At 35.8% G+C, this 13,965-nt stretch overlaps 1 long non-coding RNA gene and 1 pseudogene across 1 annotated transcript in view; one reads left to right on the top strand and one right to left on the bottom strand.

Moving 5' to 3' along the window:
* LOC145717819 (uncharacterized) overlaps positions 1-13,965 on the top strand; it is a 62,652-nt gene that overhangs the window by 43,349 nt on the left and 5,338 nt on the right. The gene's annotated exons all lie outside the window — the stretch shown is intronic.
* Positions 10,114-10,875, bottom strand: LOC102740623 (calmodulin-alpha pseudogene; annotated as a pseudogene).

The raw sequence follows: 13,965 nt of genomic DNA on the forward strand, positions 1-13,965 counted from the left end.
ACAGTCTCATGTCCTTCTTTAATGTTACTTAAAGATTAAAAATAGATTAAATTATTAACAAATTCATGAATAAAAGCTATGGTGATTTTAGAGTAAAATGTATTTTACCTTGAAAATGAAACATAGAATTATGTCTATAGATAGTTAATTTTTAACATACATAATTTAGATAACAAAATCCAGTATCTAGCTAGTATCTGGCACTAGTTGGTACTCAAAAAATATTTGTTAACAAATGAATGAATAATAAAATGACAGAAGAAACCAGATTAAGATGGACTGAGAAGTGGGAGGTAAAGAAGTGGAGACGACATCATTAAGCTAACTCTGTCATTATTTTCTTCATATCCCCAGTGCTTAATACAAAGCATGCTACATGGTACTCAATCAATATTTAACTATTTAATTACAGTAAGTATTAAAACAAGTAAATTTCCATAACTTTCTTATCCTAGCTAATGTTGAAGATACAGCATATTGTAGGTCACCTTAAACATCAAATCTATTGCTTTGTTTCATTTTCATAAAGAAAGAAGAAAAAACAGCTTTGCAAATGATTTATATTAAATATATTTTATTATTAGAAATGCCTTTTCTAAATATTTAAGTTTCTGTAGTGGTTCTAATGATCCTTACTTCTCCTCTAGTTTTCCAAACCACATCTCTTCCCCTACCTCTTTATAGCATACAACCAAAGTTGTCAGTTATATAGAATAGTAGAATGCTATGTAACTGAGTTAAACTTATAAGTTAATGTTAACTTATAACGTTAAAGTTAAGTTGAAGGTAAATAAGTTAAACTTATTTACCTTCATTTTCTATTCATCCATTCAATATATATTGAATGTATATCCATTCAATATATATATATAATCAATATATAATTGAGATATATTTGACATACAACATTATGTAAGTTTAAGGTGTACAACATATTTATTTGATACATTTATATTGCAATATGATCACCATTGTAGCATTAGGTAATACCTTTGTTGCATCATACAATTACCATTTCTTCTTGTGGTTAAGAACAATTAAGATTTAGTCTCTCAGCAAGTTCAATGTTTAACATTTTTGTTGTCTATAACCCCTCTATTGTGTATTAGGTCTCCAGGACTAATTTATCTACTAGTTGCAAGTATGTACCCTTAAACATCATCTCTCCCATTCCCCAAACCCCAGTCTCTGGTTCCATATAAAAGACACTATACAGTATTTGTATTTCTCTGTCTGACTTATCTCACTTAGTATTATGTCCTCAAGGTCCATCCATGTTGTCGCAAATGGCAGAATTTCTATTTTTTCACAGTTGAATAGTATTACATTGGGTATACATACCACCTCTTCTTTATCCATTCAACCATTGATGGAGACAGGTGGTTTCCAGATCTCAGCTATTGTAAATAATGGTACAATAAACATGGGAGTGCATATGTCTCTTCAATCACCTGTTTTTATTTCCTTTAGGTATAAATCCAGGAGTGTAATTGCTGGGTCTTATGATAGTTCTGTATCTAATTTTTTGAGGAAGCTCCATACTGTTCTCTATAGTGGCTGAACCAGTTTACAATCCCACCAGATTTGCACAAATGTTCCCTTTTCACTACTTCCTCACCAACTTTTTTTTCTTGTCTTCTTGATGAATGCCATTTACAGGTGTGAGGTGATATCTCATCCTGATTATAATTTGCATTTCCTTGATGATTAGCAGTGTTGAGCACCTTTTCATGTACATGTTAGCCATTTGGATGTCTTCTTTTTAAAAATGTCTATTTAGTTCCTCTGCCCATTTTTTAATCCAATTATTTGGGGTTTTGTTGTTGTTGTTATTGAGTTGTATGGGTTCTTCATAAATTTTGGATATTGGCCCCTTAGCTGATACATGACATGGTTTGTCAAAATTTTATCCTATTCTGTAGGGTGTTTTTTTCATTTTGTTGATTGTTTCCTTTGTTTTGCAGGAGTTTTATGTTTAATTTAGTCCCACTTGTTGATATTTTCTTTTCTTGTTTGTGTTCTTTGGTGTCATATCCCAAAAAGCACTGTTAAGACCAATGTCAAGGAGTTTTTTCCGTAAGTTTTATTTTAAGAGTTTTACAGTGTAAGGTCTTGTGTTTAGACCTTTGATTCTTTTAGAGTTCATTTTTGTGAGTGGTTTAAGATACAGGCCCATTTTTCTGCATGTAGGTATCCAGTTTTTCCAACACCATTTTTTTGAAAAGACTTCCCCACTGGATGTTCCTGACCCCTAATCAAATATTAGTTGACTGTATATGCAAAGGTTTAATTCTATGATCTTCTCATTCCATTGGTCTATGTGTCTATTTTTTTTTTGCATTACCATATGATTTTAATTCCTACAGCTTTTTAATATAGTTTGAAATCTGGAAGTGTGATAACTCAAGCTTTGTCTTTTTTCTCATGGTTGCTTTAGCTATTTAAGGTCTTTTATGGTTCCATACACATTTTAAGATTTTTTTTTCTAGTTCTGTGAAAAATGCCATTGGATTTTGATAGGGATTGCATTGAATCTATAGATGGCTTTGGGTAGTATGAACATTTTGACAATATTAACTCTTCCAATCCATGGAAACAGAATGTCCTTCCATTTGTGTCTTTGATTTGGTTCAGCAAAGTCTTCTACTTTTCATCATACAAATCCATTATTTCCTTGAATAATTTTATTCCTAGGTATTTTATTGTTTTTGATGCTATTGTGAATGGGATATTTTTTTTTTCAGATGTCTCATTGTTAGTGTATAGAAAAACACCTGACTTTTGTGTATTGATTTTATATCTTGTAACCTTATGGAATCCATTGTTTAGATCCAAATGTGTTTTAGTTGAGTGTATGGGGTTTTCAATATATAAGATCATATCATCAGCAAATAGTGATAATTTTACTTCTTCCTTTCAGACTTGAATGTCTTTTATTTCTTTGCTTTCCTATTGCTCTAGCTAGTATTTCCAGTATTATGTTGAGTAAGAATGGAGAGAGTAGGCACCTTTGTCTTGTTCTTAGTCTTCTAAGATTTTTTAATTTAAAAATTAAAAGATTAATTTTTTCCATTAAAATAATATCAACTGTGGGTTTGTCATATATGACCTTTATTATGTTAAGATATGTTCTTTCTATATGTAACTGTTGAGAGTTTTTATCATTAAAATGTATTTTGTCAAATGCTTTTTCTGCATTTCTTGAGATGGTGAAATGAATTATACCTTTCATTCTATTAATGAGGAGTATCACATTTATTTATTTGAGTATTTTATTTTGGGAGGTAAGCTGTAATATTTTATTGGAAAACAAATTTACAACTCGGAATGGATTTGAGGCAAATTGTGCCATAAGTGGATTTTCTTTAAGTAGCTAAACAAAGTTTAAAAAGCAAGTAATAATAAAAGAAAATGTTTCTGGCATAAGACCAGTAGTACAAAAAAATAGCATACAAGTACCTGGATAATACACCCATTTTACAGTAGTGCAACTTCTAAGTACATATTGTGGACTATCCATAGTCCATGCAGAGTTACAACTCCACATTTCTGTTTTTTAATTATTATGTTATGTTAGTCACCATACAGTACATCATTAGTTTTTGATGTAGTGTTCCATGATTCATTGTTTGCTTATAACACCCAGTGCTCCATGCAGTACATGCCCTCCTTAATACCCATCACTGGGTTAACCCATCCCTCCTACCCTCCTCCCCTCTAAAACCCTCAGTTTGCTTCTGAGAGTCCATAGTCTCTCATGGTTCATCTCCTCCACTGATTTCCCACCCTCCATTTTTCCCTTCCTTCTCCTAATGTCCTCCATGCTATTCCCTATGTTCCACAAATAAGTGAAACCATACCATAATTGACTTTCTCTGCTTGACTTATTTCACTTAGCATAATCTCCTCCAGTCCCATCCATGTTGATGTAAAAGTTGGGTATTCATCCTTTCTGATGGCTGAGTAATATTCCATTGTATATATGGACCACATCTTCTTTATCCATTCATCTGTTGAAGGGCATCTCAGCTCTTTCCAAAGTTTTGGCTATTGTGGAGACTGCTGCTATGAACATTGGGGTGTATATGGCCTTTCTTTTCACTACATCTGTGTCTTTGGGGTAAATACCCAGTAGTGCAATTGCTGGGTCATAGGGTAGCTCTACTTTTAGTATTTTGAGGAACCTCCACACTGTTTCCAAAGTGGCTGTACCAACTTGCATTCCCACCAACAGTGTAAGAGGGTTCCCCTTTCTCCACAACATCTCTAAAATTTGCTGTTTCTTGCCTTGTCAATTTTTGCCAAGTGTAAGGTGATATCTCAATGTGGTTTTGATTTGAATTTCCCTGATGGCTGGTGATGTTGAATAATTTTTCATGTGTCTGTTATCCATTTGTATGTCTTCTTGGAAGAAGTGTCTGTTCATGTCTTCTGCCCATTTTTTTGACTTATTTCTTTTTTGAGTGTTGAGTTTGAGAACTTCTTCATAGATCTTGGATATCAGCCCTCTGTCTGTAGTGTCATTTGTAAATATCTTCTCCCATTCCATGGGTTGCCTCTTTGTTTTGTTGACTGTTTCCTTTGCTGTGCAGAAGCTTTTTATCTTGATGAAGTCCCAAAAGTTCATTTTTGCTTTTATTTCTCTTGCCTTTGGAGACGTGTCTTGAAAGAAGTTGCTGTGGCTGATGTCAAAGAGGTTACTGCCTATGTTCTCCTCTAGGATTTTGATGGATTCCTGTTTCACATTGAGGTATTCCATCCATTTTGAGTTTATCTTTCTGTATGGTATAAGAGAATGGTCGAGTTTCATTCTTCTGTATATAGCTGTCCAATTTTCCCAGCACCATTTATTGAAGAGACTGTCTTTTTTTCCATTGCATATTTTTTTCCTGCTTTGTCGATTATTTGACCATAGCATTGAGGGTCCATCAGGCAACGTGATGCCCCCAGCTTTGTTTTTCTTTTTCAACATTTCCTTGGCAATTTGGGATCTTTTCTGATTCCATACAAATTTTAGGATTGTTTGTTCCAACAACTTGAAAAATGCCTTTGGTATTTTGATCAGGATGGTGTTGAAGGTAAAGATTGCTCTGGGTAGCATAGACATTTTAACAATGTTTATTCTTCCGATCCATGAACATGGAATGTTTTTCCATGTTTTTTGTGTCTTCTTCAATTTCTTTCATGAGTGTTCTGTAGTTCCTTGTGTATAGATCCTTTACCTCTTTGGTTAGGTTTATTCCAAGATATCTTATGGTTTTTGGTGCTACTGTAAATGGAATCGTTTCTCTAATTTCTCTTTCTACAGTTGCATTGTTAGTGTATAAGAAAACAACTGATTTCTGTGCATTGATTTTGTATCCTGCCACATTACTGAATTGCTGTTTGAGTTCTAGTAATTTGGGGGTGGAGTCTTTTGGGTTGTTCACATAAAGTGTCACGTCATCTGTGAAGAGAGTTTGATTTCTTTTTTGCCAATTTGAATACCTTTTATTTCTTTTCACTGTCTTATTGCTGTTGCTAGGACTTCCAGTTCTATTTTGAACAATAGTGGTGAGAGTGGGCATCCTTGTCCTGTTCCTGATCTTAGGGAAAGGCTTTCAGCTTTTCCCCATTGAGGATGATATTCGCTGTGGGTTTTTCATAGATGGATTTTATGAAATTGAGGAATGTTCCCACTATTCCTATACTCTGAAGAGTTTTAATCAGGAAAGGATGCTGTATTTTGTCAAATGCATTTTCTGCAACAATTGAGAGGACCATATAGTTCTTCTCTCTCCTCTTATAAATGTGTTCTATCACATTGATTGATTTGCAAATGTTGAACCACCCTTACAGCCCAAGGATAAATCCCACTTGGTCGTGGTGGATGCTTTAATATACTGTTAATATACTGTTTGATCCTATTAGCTAGGATTTTGTTGAGAATTTTGGAATCCATATTCATCAGGGATATTAGTCTGAAATTCTCCTTTTTGATGGGGTCTTTGCCTGGTTTGGGGATCAAGGTAATGCTGGCCTCATAAAATGAGTCTGGAAGCTTTCCTTCTGTTTCTATTTTTTGAAACAGCTTCAGGAGAATAGGTATTATTTCTTCTTTGAATGTTTGGTAAAATTCCCCAGGGAATCCATCAGGCCCTAGACTCTTGTTTTTGGGGAAGTTTTTGATCACTGCCTCAATCTCGTTACTGGTTATTGGTCTATTCAGGTTGTCAACTTCTTCCCATTTCAGTCTTGGTAGTTTATAGGTTTCCAGGAGGGCATCCATTACTTCCAGGTTGCTTCATTTATTGGAATAGAGTCGTTGATAATAATTTCTAATAATTGTTTCTATTTCCTTGGTGTTAGTCGTGATCTCTCCCCTTTCATTCATAATTTTATTAATTTGGGTCCTTTCTCTTTTTTTTGGATAAGTTTGGCCAGTGGTATTAATTCTTTCAAAGAACCAGTTTCCAGTTTCATTGATCTGCTCTACTGTATTTCTGGTTTCTAATTCATTGATCCCTGCTCTAATCTTAATTATTTCTCTTCTAATGATGCCTAAATAATGCTTAGGCATCATTTGTTGTTTTTCTCCAGTTATTTAAGGTGTAAAGTTAGTTGGTGAGTTTGGAATTTTTCTATTTTTTTGAGTGAGGCTTGGATGGCTATGTATTTCCCCTTAGGACCTCCTTTGCAGTATCCCATAGGTTTTGGACCGATGTGTTTTCATTCTCATTGGTTTCCATGAATGTTTAAGTTCTTCTTTGATTTCCTGGTTGACCCAAATGTTCTTTTTTGTTTTTATTATGTTATGTTAATCACCATACATTACATCATTAGTTTTTGATGTAGTGTTCCATGATTCATTGTTTGCATATAACACCCAGTGCTCCATTCAGTACATGCCCTCTTTAATACCCATCACCAGGCTAACCCATCCCCCCACCCCCTTCCCCTATAGAACCTTCAATTTGTCTCTCAGAGTCCATAGTCCCTCATGGTTCTTCTCCCCCTTCAATCTCTCCCCTTCGTTTTTCTCTTCCTGCTAACGTCTTTTTTTTTTTTTAACATATAATGTATTACTTGTTTGAGAGGTATAGGTCTGTGATTCACAGTCTTACACAATTCACAGTGCTCACCATAGCACATACCCTCCCCAATGTCTATCACCCAGTCACCCCATCCCTCCCACCCCCCACCACTCCAGTAACCCTCAGTCTGTTTCCTGAGATTAAGAATTCCTCATATCAGTGACCCAAACGTTCTTAAGCAGAGTGTTCTTTAGCTTCCAAGTGTTTGAATTTCTTCCAAGTTTTTTCTTGTGATTGAGTTCCAGTTTTAAAGCATTATGGTCTGAGAATATGCAGGGAATAATCTCAATCTTTTGGTATCAGTTGAGACCTGATTTGTGACCCAGTATGTGGTCTGTTCTGGAGAAAGTTCCATGTGCATATGCGAAGAATGAGTATTCTGTTGTTTTAGGGTGGAATGTTCTATATTTATCTATGAGGTCCATCTGGTCCAGTTTGTCACTCAAAGCTTTTGTTTCTTTGTTGATTTCCTCTTAGATGATCTGTCTATTGCTTAGAGTGGAGTGTTGAGGTTTCCTACAATTAACACATTATTATCAATATGTCTCTTTATTTTAGTTAACATTTGGCTTATGTAGTTGGCTGCTTCCATGTTGGGGGCATAGATATTTACAATTGTTAGATCTTCTTGTTGGATAGACCCTTTAAGAATGATATAATGTCCTTCTGTGTCTCTAACTACAGTCTTTAGCTTAAAATCTAATTTGCCTGATATGAGAATTGTTACCCCAGCTTTCTTTTGAGGTCCACTGGCATGAAAGATTATTCCCCATCCCTTCACTTTAAGTTTGGATATATCTTTATGTTCAAACTGAATCTCTTATAGACAGCATATGGATGGGTCCTGTCTTTTTATCCAATCTGCAACCCTGTGCTATTTTATGAGACCATTTAGGCTGTTCACGTTGAGAGTGACTATTAAAAGTTATGATTTTATTGTCATCATGTTGCCTGTGAAGTCCTGGTTTCTATTGATTATCTCTGTAAATTTCTGTTCTATATCACTTTTGGGGTCTTTCTCCTTTTATGGAACCCCTCTTAATATTTCTTGCAGGGCCAGCTTAGTAGTCACATATTCCTTCAGTTTCTGCCAGTCCTGGAAGCTCTGTATCTCTCCATCCATTCTAAATGACAGCCTTGCCGGATAAACTGTTCTTGGCTGCATTTTCTTCTTATTTAGTACCCTAAATATATCTTGCCAGCCCATTCTGGTTTGCCAGGTCTCTGTGGATAGGTCTGACATTATTCTGATGTTCCTCCCTCTGTACATAAGGAATCTCTTCCCCCTAACTGCCCTTAAGATGGTTTCCTTGGTTCTGAGATTTGCAAGTTTTACTATTACATGCTGGGCTGTTGGTCTATTCTCCTTAATCTTGAGAGGCGTCCTCTCTGCCTCTAAGACATGAATGCTTGTTTCATTCCCCAGATTAGGAAGTTCTCATCTACAATTTGATCAAATATATTTTCTAGTCCTCTCTCTCTCTCCACCCCCTTAGGGATCCCAATAATTCTGACATTGGAATATTTCATGGCGTCACTTATTTCTCTAATTCTGTTTTCATGGATTTTAAACTGTTTGTTCTAGGCCTCCTCCTGTTCCTTCTTTTCTATCAGCTTGTCTTCTAGATCACTAATTCATTCTTCTGCCTCATTTAACCTAGCTGTTAGAGTATCTAGATTAGATTGGATCTCATTGATAGCATTTTTAAGTTCTGCCAGATCAGCTCTCATTTCTGCCCTTAGAGGCTCTATGTTGCCTTTAATCATTTTCTCCATTCTAGCTATTGTCTTCATAACTGTTACCCTGAAGTCTATTTCTGACATCTTGCTTATACCTATATCCATTTGTTCTGTGGCTGAAGTTACAGTCTCCAAGTCTTTCCTATTTTGGGGGTTCCTCCTCTTAGTCTTCTGTTGAGGGGTGGTTGAGGGAATGTACAGAGTCCAAATTATTGACCACAACCCAAGCAAGATGGTACTTTTTTCTAGGGACCTTAGGGTTGTTGGCCTCTTGTTCTTCCTGCCTGCTTCTGGGGGAGGGGCCTGCCACATTATTACTCAGGCAACCCTGTTTGGGCAGAGTTGCCCTGCCCCCTGTGGGGGGACGATGGGCTCAGTGAAAACTGGTTTTGGGGGGCTATTGTTCTCTGGCGGCTTTCCCTGGCGGCTTTCCACATCTCTTCTGCGAGTCAGAGCAGAAGAGACCGTTTCCAACCCTCTGCCTCAGAGCAGAGAGACCTCAGTCTGCTCTTCAGTGAGCTCTCCAGGCCACACTGTCTCCATTTCTGTCTGTGCTGCTAAAACCACAGCATCCTGGGTTGTGCGCCCCACAGCAGCACTCCCAGCCCTCGCCTCTGGGTCCAGGCATGTCTCTGCCCTTTGTCCTAAAACCGTCAGCCACCCCCAGTTCACATGGCGCCCCCGCAGCTCCATGTTTCAGTCCAGGGTGCTGCCCTAAAGTCCTTTCCCCACCACTACCAGTCTGCGAGTGTGTTCCCGGTCCCCAGCATGGGATGCTTTTGCACTGCTCCTATGTTATTTCACCTTCCTGGCTCAAGCACTTATGGCAGCTCCTTCTCCCTTCCATTTATCTTCTGATATCTGCCCCTGGAATCATGGCTCCTTGCTTCATACCTCGAGACCAGCCACTGGAGATACTGTTTGTAGAGCTCCAGATATATCTTCTTACATCTCAGGCTGATTTTGTGGATGTTCAGAGTGGTCTTGTAGATACCCAGCTCAATTCAGGGGACTGGTTGAAATAGGGTCTCCTACTCCTCTGCCATCTTTGTCCCCACAACTCCACATTTCAACAACATGATTGACAGTTCCTAAAGGAAATTATTTTTAAAAAGGCATAACCCAGATGTTCCCTCATTTGACCAACTCCATCTAAGTTTAGATGTGTAGAAGAGTTTAGATATATCCAGAGTTTTCTAAAATAAGGTTTCAGGACAATGACAGTAGATTAAGGAAGAAAACATGGAGGAATGAAGTCCTAATTATTATACATGCATATTTTTTGACAGTAGGGGGAAACCTTTTATAAATAAGTTACAAACAAAGAAAAGGCAAATAAATAATTTTGTACAAGAAATTTAACACATTCTGTACATTGTATTCACACTTTGCTGTCATTATTTGTACAAACTTCATATTTTACTTGACCATCACCATCAATATCTGCTTCCCTGATCATTTCATCAACTTCATCTGTTAACTTCTCTCCCAGGTTTGTCATCATATGGCAAAGCTCAGTTGTACTAATATAGCCATTGTTATCCTTATCAAACACACTGAATGCTTCTCTAATTTCTTCTTCACTGTGTCTTTCATTTTTCTTGCCATCATGTCAGAAATTCCAGGGAGTCAATTGTGCCATTACCATCAGCACCTACTTCATTAACCATGTCCTATAACTCTGCTTCTGTAGAATTCTGCCTAAGAGATTTCATTACAGTTCCCAGTTCCTTTGTTGTTATAGTTCCATCACAATCTTTGTCAAATAGTGAAAAAGCTTCTTTGAATTCTGCAATCTGTTCTTCAGTCAGTTGGTTGGCCATGCTATAAGTGCTACAGGTCTCTGAGAAATGACTACAGAATCTCTCAGTTCGATTGCCCCAAATGGATTCATATTTGATATTTGAGTATTTTAAATCATCCTTGCATCCCAGGGATAAATCTCACTTGGTCATGGTATATAATCCTTTTGATTAGTTCTTAAATTGAATTTGCTAATATGTTGAGAATTTTTGCATCTTTGTTTATCATGGCTATTAGTCTATAGTTTTTTTTTCATATGGTAATTCTATTTTTAATTTTTGAGGAACCTCCATACTGTTTTTCATAATGACTGCACCAGTTTGCATTCCCACAACAGTGCATGAGGATTCCTTTTTCTCCACATCCTTGTTAACACTTGTTTATTGTTTTTGATTTTAGCCATTCTGACAGGTGTAAGATGATATCTTATTGTGGTTTTAATTTGTGTTTCCTTGATAATTAGTGATGTTGGACATCTTTACAGGTGACTATTGGTCATCTGTTTGTCTTTGGGGAAATGTCTTTGTCTTCTGCCCATTTTTTAACTGGATTATTTATTTTTTGGGTGTTTAGTTTTATCTGTTCTTTATATATTTTGGATACTAAGGCCTTATTGGATATATCATTTGCAAATATCTTCTCCCATACATAGGTTGTCTTTTTGTTTTGTTGGTTGTTTCCTTTGCTGTGCAGAGCTTTTTATTTTGATGTAGTTCTTTTTTTCTTCTTGTACTGTCCTTATCAGACTTTCATATCAGGGGAATGCTGGCTCCATAGAATGAGTTTCGCATTCTCCTCTTAAATTTTTGGAAGAGTTTGAGAAGGATTAGCATTAATTCTTCCCTAAGTTATTGGTAAAATTCATCTGTAAGCCATCTGGTCCTGGAGGTGTCTGTGTTTGGAAGTTGTTTTTTTTTTTTTATGATTGAAGTATAGTTGACATACAATGTTATATTAGTTTTAGGTGTTCAACATACTGATTTGACAATTCTATATATTTACACAATGTTTACCATGATTAAGTGTAGTTACCACCTGTCACCATACAATGTTATTACAATATTATTGATTATACTCCCTATGCTATACTTCTGATCCTGATAGCTTATTTATTTTATAATGGAAAATTTGTACCTCTTAATCCTCTTCACCTACTTCACCCATCCCCCACCTCCCTCCCCTCTGGCAACCACCAGTTTGTTCTCTGTATTTATGAGTCTGTTTCTGTTTTGTTTGTTTCTTCATTTGTTTTGTTTTTAAGATTCCACATATAAATGAAATCATGATATCTGTCTTCCTTTACCTTATTTTGCTTAGTGTAATATTTTCTGGGTTGTTACAAAATGACAAGATCTCATTTTTTTATGGCTGAGTAGTGTTCTACTGTGTGTGTGTGTGTGTGTGTGTGTGTACCACACTTCTTTATCCATTGTAGGATTGCTGACATTGACTCCATATTTGGCCCTTCATCTTGTTTATGCCCATGTGATGACCTCCCTCAGGGTTGTGTGTTTGAGGCACCTTGGAAGTTAACGTACACTGTGACTGGAATGTGAGACTTGTTCTGATCTTCCCTATAGTGATGCACAGAAAGCAACCCTTCAGATAACTAGTAGACATGACTGGTGCATAAGGTGCCACTTTAGATTATCCTTTGATCTCACCAGAATACCCCTTGCTGTATAAAAGCTGTGGATTAAAGTCTGGACTTGGGCAGAAAGTAGCTGCTTTAGTGTCTGAATTATCTGTCTGCTCCATTCACCCATTAGTAAGTTATCCTGAACAAATTCTGTAAACAGTATGGAGTGACTTGCATTGTTTTTTTGGTCTCAAAATGGCTTCTTGGTCTGGAGGATATTTTACTGTCCCTCCTTCACCTTCTAACATCCATTCATCTTCAGTGGACACTTAGGTTGTGTCCATATCTTGTTTATTGAAAGTAATGTTGCAGTAAATATCAAGGTGCCTATATTTTTTTTTCAAATTAGTCTTTTTGTTTTCTTTGAGTAAATTTACTGGGTAAATACCCAGTAGTGGAATTACTAGGTCATTTGGTCTTTCTATTTTTAATTTTTTGAGGAACATCTGTATAGTTTTCCACAGTGTTTACACCATTTTACATTCCCACCAGCAGTGCACTGGATACTGATTCAATTCCTTACTCATTATTGGTCTGTTCATACTTGCTATTTTGTCCTGGTTCAGTCTTGGTAGGTTGAATGAGTCTAGGAAATTATCCATTTCTTCTAGGTTATGTAATCTGTTGGGTATAATTGTTCATAGTAGTCTCTTATAATCTTATGCATTTCTGTAGTGTCACTTATTATTTCTCCTTTTTCATCTCTAATTTTATTTATTTGAGTCATCTCTCTTTTTTCTCAGTATTGCTAAAGTATTGTCAATTTTGTTTATCTTTTTGAAAATCTCACTATTATTTTCATTGATCCTTTTTTTTCTCATGTCTATTTCATTTACCTCTACTCTAATCTTTATTTTTTTCTTTCCCTTAAATTTGGGTTTAATTTGCTTTTTTCCCCCTAACTCCTTTAAACATAAAGTTAGATTATTTGTCATCTTGCTTATTTCCTAATATATACACTTACCACTATTAATTTCCCTTTCAGAACTGCTTTTGTGCCATCCTATAGGTTTTGGTAAGTTATGTTTCTGTTTTCATTTGTTTCTAAGTATTTCTTGATTTTCATTTTTATTTCTTTTTTGATCTGTTGGTTGTTGAGGAGTGTGTTGTTTAGTGTCCACATATTTGCAGATTTTCCAGCATTCCTCATTTTGATTTCTAGTTTTGAACCATTGTAGTAAAAAAAAAAAGTACTTGGTATGATTTCAATCTTTTATACATTTGCTAAGATTTGTTCTGTCTTATCATATGATCTATCCCTTACAGTGTTCTTTGTGCACTTGAAAATGTGTATTCTGCTTTTTTTAGGTGGAATATTCTATACATGTCTGTTAGGTCAATTTGTTATAATGTATGTTTCAAGTCCATTATTTCCTTGTTGATTTTCTCTCTATATTATTTTATCCATTATTGAAAGTGAAATGTTGAAGTATCCTACTGTTATTGTATTATTGTTTATTTCTCATTTTGGATCTGTTAGCATTTGCTTAATATATTTAGGTACTTCAATGTTGGGTGTGTATATATTTATGATGGCCATATTTTTTTGATGCATTGATCTTTTTATCATTATATAATGATCTTCCTTATCTCTTGTTACTTCTTTGGCTTAAAGTCTATTTTGTCTGATATAGCTACCCTTACTTTCTTTTGGTTTCCACTTTTATAGCATATCTATTTCCATCCCTTCACTTTGAGTTTATATGTGCC

The sequence above is a fragment of the Leptonychotes weddellii genome, chromosome X (genome assembly GCF_054177405.1).
Source record: "Leptonychotes weddellii isolate Sample4059 chromosome X, ASM5417740v2, whole genome shotgun sequence".
NCBI lineage: Eukaryota > Metazoa > Chordata > Mammalia > Carnivora > Phocidae > Leptonychotes > Leptonychotes weddellii.